Below are 10,892 nucleotides of genomic sequence, written 5' to 3'. Positions count from 1 at the left end.
ATATATATATAAATTGTAATACTAATATATATATAAATAACTTAATATTAAAAAAAAAGTTTAAAAAATTTGGGCAATTCGGGTGGGCTCGGGCCGCCCGGCCGGGCTCGGGCCGCCGAATACAAGCCCGCGGCCCGTTCAAGGTGAAATTCGGGCTCAGGCGGGCGGCCCCAAAATCTCGGGCGGGTCGGGTTCGGGCTCGGGCAAATCCTCGGGCTTTTCGGGTGGTCGCGGGCGGCCCGTCCAAAGTTCCAGCACTATCCGGGATATAAGATGAGGAATCTTTAGTGATAGGTACTATTGGGAAAACACATCTTTATACTCACGCAACAGAAAAATAAATTGAAACAAAATAACAGAAAAATAGAGAAGACAAAGATTTATATGTAGTTCGGAAAAATTTCTTACGTTTACAAAAGAGATAAAAATTTACTAACAGTTTTAGAATTACACACTCAATAAACTCTCTCTTTTTCTCTACCCAAAACTCATTACCTATCTCTCTCTTCACTTTTCTCTCTTTCTCTCAAAAAGAGGCACTCTGCACTTTTTTGTGAACACACTTTTCTCTGAGAACACACATAAAGCCTTACACAAAACACTTATTTATAGACTCTTAATAAATCATAAAATAACTCTTGCCCAAAAACTGAAAACAATTACGTAAAAATACAAAATAGTAACATTCTCAAAACTAATTTGAGTCATTTACCTAACAATCTCTATCTTGATTCAAATTCTCTCAACTCACTCAATTGAGTATCGAATCTTGACAGTTGTCATAGCACCAACGATGCAAACTTCAATAAGAATAAATGTGTCAAATTCAAAATCTCATTAAACTTGACATGATCAACTATCTTCTTCTTCTTCAAAGCAATCTTCACTGCCATAAGTCTTCACCATCTTGCATTTATTGTCTTCAACTATTATCAACATCTTGTTGCACTCTTTTACTCCAGCAACTTATTTTATAACAGAAGAAGACTTTTCCTAGCATGGTTCCTCCTTCATAGTTCCTCCTACAACTGTTGTCCTAATAAGCTTATACAAGTTATTCACTTTTCACCCTTTATGGCTCTAAATCACCTCTCTTGACTTATATAAAAACCACTATTCGCATCGTACTCACAACTCAAAGTGTCCAAAGCTCCCAAAGAAATCAAACTTTTCCTTAATTGAGAAACATGTCTAACATTTGTCAATATCCTCACAACTCCATCAAATATCATCACCTTCACATTTTCTATTCCAACAATTTTAGAACTAGAATCATTAGCCATCAATAAAGTACCAGCATCACAGTGCTTATAAGAATCAAACCATTCTTTATGTGGACACATATGAAACGAGCATTCAGAATCCAAGATCCAAGAGTTAGAAATATTTTCATCAGTAATGACAGAATAAACATCATCTTTATTATCATACACGTCGCCAACAACATTTGTAGAATCTGAAGTCTCTTGGGGTTCTTGTTTTCTTCTTTCTTCTAGATGCTTCGTCAGTTCTTCAAGGTTTCTCCTAATATGTCCTATCTTATGACAATAATAACACTCAATATCATTCCTTAGCCGAGATTGGGAACGATCAACTCTCTTATCATAATATTTCCCTCGTGACTTGCTCCTACCTCTATTTGAATCTGATTTCGCCACTAAAACTTGTTCATTATGAGACATACTATTAGGTTTCTTCGTATTTGTAGTCTCTAACAGAGCCATTGACACCTCATCCACAGTCAACGTCATCTTTTCAACTAACAGTGTGGTCACCAAAGTCTTATATGATTTGGGTAGGGAGGCCAATGAAATTACCGCTTTATCTTCCTCATCAATTTTGACCTCTACACTTAACAATTAAGTTATATACTTATTAAAATTATTTATACCGTCCCTAACATCACTTGCCTCGTCCATTTTCAACTCATACAATTGCTTCTTCAAATATAATCTATTTGTTAGGGATTTTGACATATAAATTTTTTCTAATTTTTTCCATAACTCATAAGAAGATGTCTCATTCATAACACTATATTTCAGTTCATGAGCCAAACTAAACGAATAGTGCTTACCACTCTCGCTTCAAGTTCTTCCTAATCTTTATCTTTTATCTTTTCAGGCTTCTTTCCTTACAACGCTTTCAGTAATCACTGTTGAATTAGAACATCTTTCACTGTACTCTGCCAGGTGCTGAAATTACTTTTTCCGTCAAACTGCTTAATCTGCTCAAATTTTATCCCGGACATCATCTTGACCTTTTTTTTTTAATCTTCACCATAGTGATAGATTCTAGGGTTTCTTTCACACAACAAGAAGAATAAAAGAAGAAATGGAATCAAGAACTCTTATTGTATTATAGGCAAATAAACGTAACCACAGTGCTTCAAGGGATTGCAACCTCCTAGCTGGCTCAATTGCCAAGCTCCTATACAAATCTCTCTCTCTGGATAACCCCCCCCCATACCCCCTCTTCCCTTCCTATTTATCTAATCTGTTGTAACTAACTCTCAGCCGCCTCTACCCCTCACTTCTAACTTCCTCTAATTTGTTACAAGCCTAATCCGCTACAAGCATTTACACCCGACTCCCCTTCCTAACATAAACCCGTCTGACCAGAGGCTTGGTCTCCCCCCCCCCCCCCCCCCCAAACTAGTCACCTTGTCCTCAAGGTGAAAATCTAGCAACTGGTGTTGTATGACTTCAAACAACTCCCTAGAGGCCTCAAAATCAGGCAGATCCTTCCACTTTATTAGCATTTCCAATTGGCCGGTGTAAGGAGCAAAACGAGTATTCAAAAGCTGTGCTAGTTCGACCCGTAACTCGGAGTCCTCAAAAAGGAGATAAGGAAGCTCCTGGGAAATAACAGAAACTCCAATAGCTCGCTTGACTTGTGAAAAATGAAAAACCAGATGAATTTTGGTAGAAATCGGTAACTGTAAACGATACGCCACCGGTCCCACGCTAGCGAGGATCTTATAAGGGCCATAAAACTGAGGAGACAATTTCTCGTTGACAAACCTGGCCAAAGAACGAAGACGGTACGGACGTAGCTTCAGAAAAACCAAGTCGCCCACCTGAAAGTGGACGTCCCTGCATTTAAGATCTGCCCTCATTTTCATACTATGCTGAGCCCGCAGCAAATGGCCTTTCAACTCATCCAAGAGAGCGTCCCGAGACTGAAGTTGCTGCTCCAACAACGAATTGGTAGTTGAGCCACTCTCAAAGCGAAGCAACTTAGGAGGGTCACGACCATAAAGGGCTCAGAAAGGAGTCATTCCTGCCGCGACGTGGTAACTTGTATTGTACCAATATTCCTCCCAAGGAATATGAGAGGACCACTGGGCAGGCTGAGCCGATACAAAACAACGTTGGTAAGCCTCCAAACATCGATTCACCACCTCGGATTGACCATCCGTTTGAGGGTGATAAGCGGTACTACGGTGCAAGGAAGTGCCTTGCAACTTGAATAACTCCGTCCAAAAATGGATAAGGAAGACTTTGTCCCGATCCAAAATGATGGTGCGAGGAAACCCATGGAGGCGGACAACCTCCTTCACAAATAAGACATCCATAGACTTGGCTGAAAACGGGTGGCGTAGTCTGAGAAAATGAGAATATTTACTTAATCGGTCAACCACCACTAATATTGTGTCCAGACCACCGGACTTGTGCAATCCCTCCACAAAGTCCATCGTAATATCCTTCCAAACCTGAGTCGGCAGAGGAACTGGTTGGAGCAGTCCAGCCGGAGAAAGAGTAGAAGCCTTATGTTGTTGACAAATAAGACAAGCGGCCACGAATGACATGACATCCCGTTTCATTCCCAACCAAAAGAACTCGGAAGCCAGCCGTTTATAAGTTTTTAAGACCCCCGAATAATCCCCCACCTTACTGCCATGGAATTCCTTTAGCAAAATCGGAATGAGAGAAGATTTTTTTGGAATCACCACCCAGTTCTTGTAAAGCAGTAAGTCATTCACCAGGGTGTATCCCTTCACTGCTGTAGGGTCGACTAACAACTAAGCCCTGAAATCAGCCAACTTCGGATCCAAAAGCACCTGTTGGCGGATGGTACCAATCGAAAATTGCTGTGGAACCCAGCCGCATGAGTTCCAAACCTGAGGGCTTCCTAGACAACGCATCAGCCACCCGATTTTCTAAACCCGGCTTATATTGTATCTCAAAATCATGTCCCAATAACTTGCACAGCCAATGTTGATGCTCCCCACTGACTAATCTCTGGTCTAGTAGGAACTTTAGACTTTTCTGATCTGTTCGCACAATAAAGTGTCGACCAAGAAGATAGTGACGCCATTTCTGAATAGCGAGAACCACCGCCATCAATTCCCTCTCATAAACGGACTTTGCGCGAGCCCTAGCCGATAAGACTTGGCTGAAATAGGCAATTTGCCGTTGTTGCTGCATTAACACGGCTCCAATTCTGAATCCAGAGGCATCCGATTCTAGCACAAACGGCATAGAGAAATCTGGCAAAGCGAGAACCGGCACCGTTGTCATGGCTATTTTCAAACTTCGGAAAGCTTCCTCGGCCACTGGATTCTAATTGAAACTGTATTTTTTCAACTGCTGGGTTAATGGCCAAGCTATATGTCCATAACCAGCCACAAACCTTCTATAGTACCTTGTGAGACCCAAGAAACCTCGCAGCTCCTTAATAGAATGAGGGGTCGGCCAATCCAACATTGCAGAAATTTTGGTAGGGTCGGCCGACACCCCCTCACCTGAAATAATATGTCCAAGATATTCTAATTGACTTTGAGCAAACGTACATTTTTTTTATTAACATACAATTGTTGCTCCTCTAACGTTGCCAAAACCATATCCAAATGTGTCAAATGTTCCTCAAAAGAGGTGCTATAGATCAAAATGTCATCGAAAAATACCAACACAAATTTCCTCAAGAAGGGTTTTAATACCTCATTCATCAATGCTTGAAAAGTGGCAGGGGCATTGGTAAGACCAAGTGGCATCACCAAAAATTCATAGTGACCCTCATGGGTACGAAATGCCGTCTTCGGAACATTGCCGTCTTCCATCCTGATTTGGTGGTAACCGGCCTTTAAATCCAGTTTGGTAAAAACAATTGCCCCACCCAATTCATCCAAAAGCTCCTCAATAATTGGTATGGGAAATTTGTCAGGCACCGTAACCATGTTGAGTGCTCGATAGTCTACGCAAAAGCGCCAACTTCTATCTTTTTTCTTGACTAAGAGCACGGGACTAGAGAAAGGGCTTGTACTTGGTTAGATTATTCCGGCAGCAAGCATCTCCTTTACCAACTTCTCTATCTCGTTTTTCTGGAAATGGGGATATTCATAAGGTCGAACGCTAATGGGGCCTGTTCCTCCTTGAAGTATGATGCGGTGGTCATGCGTACGCCTTGGAGGTAAACCACTCGGCATATGTAAAACTTTGGAGTACTACTGCAACAGTTGTTGCACTGGTGCCTGAAGTGGGCATCCGGTGTCAGAATCTATCCGCATTGTGCTCAACTCCACGTAGAATCCATGTCCCTCTTGTTTTATAGAGTGGAACATCGCTTTGAGAGAAACCATGGCCTTAGAAAGACTCGTATCCCCTTTTAAAACTACTCATTCTCCTTCCACTTTGAATTTCATTACTTGCGTTTTCCAATTAACATGCATCCCACCCAAAGTTTCTAGCCACTGCATGCCCAAAATCACATCTACCCCCCGCCCCCCCAATTCCAACGGCAAAAAATTCTCAGCAATTGTCAAATCCGGTAAAGTCAAAACTACCTCCCTACAAAGTCCTTTCCCTTGAACTGATTCCCCCGTTCCCACTTGTACACCAAACCCAGTAGTTGGAATAACGGGTATAGCTAACTTTCTCACTGTTTCCAACGAAATGAAATTATGTGACACATTGGAATCAATCAAAACAATTACCTCTTGTCGGCCGATGTTACCACGAAGCTTCATGGTCTTTGGAGTCGATAACCCCACCACCGAATTCAAGGAAAGCTCGATAACCTCCTACTGTACTCCCTCCAAAGGTTCCCACGGTTGTGCTTTATCCAGCTCTTCACACTCGAACTCTTCCTCATCACTAACCAACGTGATCCGTAATTCCTTCTTCTTACACCAGTGTCCGATGGTGAACTTCTCATCACAACGAAAGCATAAACCTTTCTCCATTTTCTCCTGCCATTCAGAATCCGTTAATTTCTGAAAAGGAAAGTCTTTCTTTTGCGGCACAACCTTTTCTACCACTACTGGAAAACAGAATGGCCGTTCCACCCCCCCAATGGCTTTTGAGGACATGGTGGAAAATTCCCCGCGATTAATTCCTGAATGTTGTGCCCGTGTCCATTTCAACCCAGTCACCTCCTTCTGCAGCAACTCATTCTTCTCCTCTATCCGCTGCGTTGTTTCCATTATCTCTCCTAGTCCAGATGGCTTCAACAGCCTTAGTTTCGCTCGAACTTTAGCCCTGAGCCCATTAATGAAAATCCCTTCCAATATCTCCTATGGTACATCCCAGAGCGGGGCAGCCGTAATTTCAAACCTCCGTCGGTAGTCGGCCACTGTCCCATCTTGCCTAATCGCCAGAAACTTTTCGCATAAACTTCCTTCCTGAGACGATCGGAACTGCTACAAGAGAGCCATCTTAAACTCCATCCAAGAAGAAAGGTCGTCTCCCATTCTGCCATTGAAACCAAGACAAGGCTTCGCCGTCCAACGTTATTCCTGCCATAATCAGTTTCTCCCTTTCTGTACAACGTTGGATTGCAAAAAACTGCTCCATCCTGAACACCCAACCGTCTGGGTCATCTCCACTGAAGATTGGACATTCTATGTGCCGCCGGTGATTGGCCACCCACTCTTCGTCCTCAGAGACTTCTTCTCGTCCTCCCATGTTCCTCCTAAATTCTCTGTATTCCCTACTCCATGCGGAAAAGCTGTCCTAGAAAAATCCAGCTGTCCATCCTCTCTCACTCCTCCACGCCACGCCTCACCGCCGCCATATCCTTGTGCTCCAACTCCACCGCCAGTTCCACCCCCGTTCCTTCGAAATCCCTCCTCACCGGTCGCGCTCCACCAATCGCCTCGGTGACCTAAGGCTTCCCCTCTCTGGTTCCTCATCGGCGCTTCCCGACCACCGTCACACCTGAGAATTCCCCCCCCCGCGTAATCTCGCCCTAAATCCCGCGGCGCTCTGCGATCCCCCGCGTGATTATCCCCCGTGCGAATCTCCTCCTGTGTACCCAGAACGACTTCCGCTCGTGGCCCATCCTTTTCACCGGAATCATTCGACGTTGCTCCGCCGTCTATTGTCGTCACGATCGCCTTTAATTTCTCCGGCGCGGGAACTGCCAACGAAGAATTTTTCATGTTTTCCTCCCAAAATCGACGAAGATCGGTAACGCTTTGAATCAGCTCTGCCTTGACCTCACTCACCTCCTTCTTCATCGCCTCTCTCATCTCCTTCATCTCCTTCTCTACGGTTTCGAATCTCTCCTCCGTCTTCCTGGCTACCATTTTTCCTTCCTAGAACGTTGCTCTAATAGCAAAATGATAGATTCTAGGGTTTCTTTCACACAACAAGAAGAATAAAAGAAGAAATGGAATCAAGAATCAATAACTCTTATTGTATTATAGACAAATGAACGTAACCACAGTGCTTCGAGGGACTGCAACCTCCCAGCTGGCTCAATTGTCAGCTCTTATACAAGTCTCTCTCTCTGGATAACCCCCCCGTATCCCCTCTTCCCTTCCTATTTATCTAATCTGTTGTAACTAACTCTCAGCCGCCTCTACCCCTCACTTCTAACTTCCTCTAATTTGTTACAAGCCTAATCCGCTACAAGCAGGACCATTTACACCCGACTCCTCTTCTTAACGTAAACCCGTCTGACCAGAGGCTTGGTCTTATCACATAGCTCTGATACCAATTGTTGGGAAAAACACACCTCTACACCCATGCAGCTAGAAAAATAAACTGAAACAAAATAACAGAAAGATAGAGAATACAAAGATTTATATGTGGTTCGGAAAAATTTTCTATGTCCACGGAAGAGAAAAACAAATCACTAACAGTTTCAGAATTACACTCAATAAATTCTCTCTACCAAAAACCCCTTACACCATTGTCTATCTCTCTCATCACTTTTCTCTCTTTCTCTCAAAAGGAGCCACTCTTTCTCTGTGCTTTTTTCTAAATACACATAAAGTCTTATACAAAATACTTATTTATAGACTCTTAATAAACTATAAAATAACCATTGCTTAAAAATTAAAAACAGTAACTTATTCAAAAATACAAAGGTTTGGTATACCTGCGAAAAAAAATCTAAGATTCCTAACAGTAACTTAAAAATTAAAAATTAAAAACAGTAACTTACCTAACAGGTCCTACTGTTGTGAGCCAGAATTCAATTAATCCTGCGAAAAGAATGAATCTAACATTCCTAAAGCTTTGGTATACTGAGTTCTACGGCTATGATTTCGGATTTTTCCCCAACTTCACCTTCAAGGATTGCGAAAATATATGTTTGCAAAGGTGTGACTGCAAAGGCTTCCAATACACCTTTTCCTACGATAAAGGTTTTAAATGTTACCCCAAGATGTTGCTTGTTAACGGACACCAGATTCCAAGTTTTGTTGGGGACATGTACTTGAGGCTGCCCATAAACTACAGCCAACCTGATCACGAACAATTTCACGTAAATTGCTCCAACCAAGTTAAGCATGTGGATAGGACTTATACCGAAACTCACACTAATCAATCTGTGAGATTCATGCTCTGGTTTGCAATTGGAATGGGAGAACTTGAAATCATCTCTACACTATTCATTTGGTGCTTATTGATTAGGACTCAACAGGATTCGGGCACGGATATGAGAGATTACCTTCTTGCATCGACCGGATTCAAAAGGTTTAGCTTTTCCGAGCTAAAGAAGGCGACTCGGGGTTTTTCTCAAGAGATTGGAAGAGGCTCAGGAGGAGTTGTTTACAAAGCTATCCTCTCCGATGCTCAAATCGCAGCAGTCAAACGACTAAGTGAAGCTTGCCAAGGAGAAGCTGAATTTCTAGCGGAAGTAAACACCATTGGTAGGCTCAACCACATGAACTTAATAGAAATGTGGGGATACTGCGCGGAAGGAAAGCATAGGCTTTTGGTATACTGTGTGTTTGGAACATGGATCCCTCAAAGAAAATTTATCAAGAAATGTTCTTGATTGGAAAAAGAGGTTTGAAATTGCGGTAGGCACCGCAAAAGGCCTTGGTTATTTGCATGAAGAGTGCTTGGAGTGGATTTTACATTGCGAAGGTAAGCCTCAAAACATACTTCTAGGCTCCGATTATCAGCCAAAGGTGGCAGATTTCGGATTGTCTAAGCTACTGAAAAGAGGAGAACCTAGCGATCCAAGCTTCTCAAGGATCCGAGGAACCAGAGGCTATATGGCTCCGGAATTGGTTACTAATCAATCTATTACATCCAAAGCAGACGTGTATAGTTATGGGATTGTTGTATTGGAGATATTGACCGGGAAGAGCCCGATAACTGGTTTCCAATCTACTGATGGTACATTGGAGACATCATATAGAGGGCTAGTTAAGTTGGTGAAGGAGATGGTAGTTGATGGAAGTAGTGAAACGACGTCGTGTGTGGAAAAGATCATGGATCCATCCAGTGGCGCAGCCAGAATAAAATTTCGGTGGGAGCATAAAGCATATTTTACAATAAATAAATAGAACAACAGTAAATATAAAAAATATTATCATAATATTTCTCAATAACTATGAAGTATATTACAATTGCTCTTGTCGAGTTTTCATATTTTGAAAGCGTTGCATAATAACTTCATTATCAATATGATCAACAATTTCTTTTTCAATATATACAATCAAACTGTCATTCATCCATTGATCTCTTTCGATTGCCTAGTCGATTCTTCACAATATTCATAGTAGAAAATACACTCTCAACAGTAGCAGTGGCAACAGGTAAAATCAGTACTAAAGTTAACAACCGATAAACCAATGGATATACTAAATTTTTTCTTGTGTCGACCATTTTTTGTACAAGATCACTAGTGCCTTACAATTCTATGATCTTCTTACTTGAACGCATATCAATAATATAAGTTTCAAGTTGATTACCAAGTGTCATGAGTTCTACCGTAGAAAAATCATCTTTATAATACTCAGCAAGTTGAATCAACCTTTTCTTGTCAAATGAAGAGAATAAATCAATGGGAGATAAACACACCATATAGAGAAGCAATTCAGTATTTACCTCATTGAAATGATCATTTAACTCTCGAAGTTGCATATCAATGTCTAAATAAATAGGTCCACATGAAAATGATGCAAATTGGTAATTTCTTGAGTTTTGCGTCTTGATCCTACCTCAAGGTATAAAAACATCATCCATGTTGGGAATTCTAATGTTGTTTTTTTTTTTCACAAAATGAAGAGATTTGATAAAAAAAAATAATCCCATCCACTCTCCCTCATCATCTGGAATTGTTGTTTGCATACTTTTACTAAGCTCATAGCATTCAAAATAAAGGAAGAGAAGACAAACCTGAGTAGTAGTGAGCGTGGTGGGCTAGCAATAGTCCTCCAATCCTCAAGCAGACGTTGCTTGTTGAGAGAAGACAAGAAGAAAAGCAGAGTGGAGAGAGAAAAGACAAATAGGGAGTTTTTCATTCAACTTGTGTGGGAACAATAAAAAAAACAAACAAAAGTGGTATTTTTTAAAAATTATATTAAAAAAAATTTTATACATAACTTCCGTGGGGGCACGTGCCCCAACTTGCCTCCGCCGCTGGATCCATCGATGAAAGGTGAGTATGATGTGGAGAAGATGGAAATTCTTTTGAGAGTGGCTCTGGAATGC

General features: G+C 41.6%; 1 pseudogene; it reads left to right on the top strand.

Moving 5' to 3' along the window:
- LOC21390215 overlaps positions 1–10,892 on the top strand; it is a 15,758-nt pseudogene that overhangs the window by 4,759 nt on the left and 107 nt on the right.

Source organism: Morus notabilis, unplaced genomic scaffold (genome assembly GCF_000414095.1).
Source record: "Morus notabilis unplaced genomic scaffold, ASM41409v2 Scaffold557, whole genome shotgun sequence".
NCBI lineage: Eukaryota > Viridiplantae > Streptophyta > Magnoliopsida > Rosales > Moraceae > Morus > Morus notabilis.
This window is presented reverse-complemented; position numbering and strand designations above follow the sequence as displayed.